We start from the raw sequence: 1,568 nt of genomic DNA on the forward strand, positions 1-1,568 counted from the left end.
TGAACCACCAACCTCATGGTTCAAACCGAGCTTGTGGTCCTCTGCTTATGCTGCAGCACCATGCCAGGGCTCCATAGACCTATAGCTATCTATCTATCTATCTATCTATCTATCTATCTATCTATCTATCTATCTACATTTAGTTCTGAATTGGGTAAAGGTTTACACTGCCATAAGTAGGTGATACTTTAGAGTAGAAGTTAACGTTTCTCATTCTGAGCTGGGCTGTTAGATCCCTGAGAAGGGAAGGCAGAAGGCTTTTCTTTTCTACAGTGATTATTCTGGCAGGAATCTGGACATGTCCACAGTGGAGTGCTGGTGTGGTGCTACAGGACAAGCACTGGAATGCTAACTGAAAGATCGGCAGTTCAAACCTCCCAGTCGCTGCTTGGAAACTCTATACAGGGTCCTTATGGGTTAGAACCTACTGGACAGCACTTAGTAACAACAACAACAATGGGCATGTTTACAGACTGTTTGCCCTCAACTTGCTTCATCCCATGACCCTCGGACACAGGTGTGACCTGGTGCTGACATCCCCTGTGACCTGTGGGCACAGACTTGGCCCAGTGCTGGTGTCCCCTGTATGCCTATGACCCGAGGGAACACTCCTGGCCCAGCATCAATGAACCTTCAATCTCCAGGTACTTCATGAGGATCAGAAGCCCATTATCTCAGAGTGGTGCTGGTGGTCTCTGTCCCTGTAAACAACAGGTCAGCCCCAGTCATGGCCATGTCATCCAGTGTGTACCCAGGCTTGAACTGTGTTTTTCCTACAGTGCCAGAGACAGACAGGGACTTGAAAACAGGATGTCTGCAGACAGGTGCCAAGAAGACAATTACCTTTCCTGAGTAAATGAGAATGTGCTGGCTCTCCTCGCTCTACTGAAAAAGAAACTGTTTTTACTGAACAGTTGATGTGGACTAGCCGGCACCCACTGCTTTATGAGATCACCAGGTCAAACATGATCTGGAGCTGGTAGACACATTATCATCTCCGATTCACTGTTAGGGAAACTGAGGCTCCCAGGAAACTTCTCAGGGGCAGGACTCAGCTCCACCCTAAGGCTCCCTGATTTCCTCCACCAGCTCCGAAGCTGTCAGAGAGACCCTTTGGTCGAAGGCTGCTGTTCCCCTCTCACCCCCTGTCCCAAGTCAAAGGTGACCTCCGTGCTTTCCCGTAAATCAGGGGCTGGTAGCCAAACATTTTTTCACTCATAGAATTTATAGTGGTGACTGTAGTGAGGGGTCTTGGCTGGCAGCCACTGCATTGTAGCAGTAGCTTTAAGGACTCCCTATCCCTGAGGCCAGTGCCTCGTGGTCTAAAGGTCTGCCTGTCTAGTCAGTACATGCTATAGATCCAGGAAGTCACTCTGGAATCTGGAAACTACAATGATGGAGGAGGATTCTTGGACACCAGGGCAGTTCTCTGGGGAAATCAGGGTGTGGATTTCACACCTGGCTGAGAGGACAGCAGTCCTGTAACACAGTGGGTTAACCATTGTAGGAGAAAGGTGAGGCTGTCACTTCCTGTGAAGGCTGACAGGCTCAGAAACACTCGGGAGCAG

At 49.3% G+C, this 1,568-nt stretch overlaps 1 pseudogene; it reads right to left on the minus strand.

The window, feature by feature from the left end:
* Window positions 1–631: 631 nt before the first annotated feature.
* Window positions 632–1,568, minus strand: part of LOC102841598 — a 6,886-nt pseudogene continuing 5,949 nt past the window's right edge.

This window comes from Chrysochloris asiatica, unplaced genomic scaffold (assembly GCF_000296735.1).
Source record: "Chrysochloris asiatica unplaced genomic scaffold, ChrAsi1.0 scaffold03537, whole genome shotgun sequence".
Classification (NCBI taxonomy): Eukaryota; Metazoa; Chordata; class Mammalia; order Afrosoricida; family Chrysochloridae; genus Chrysochloris; species Chrysochloris asiatica.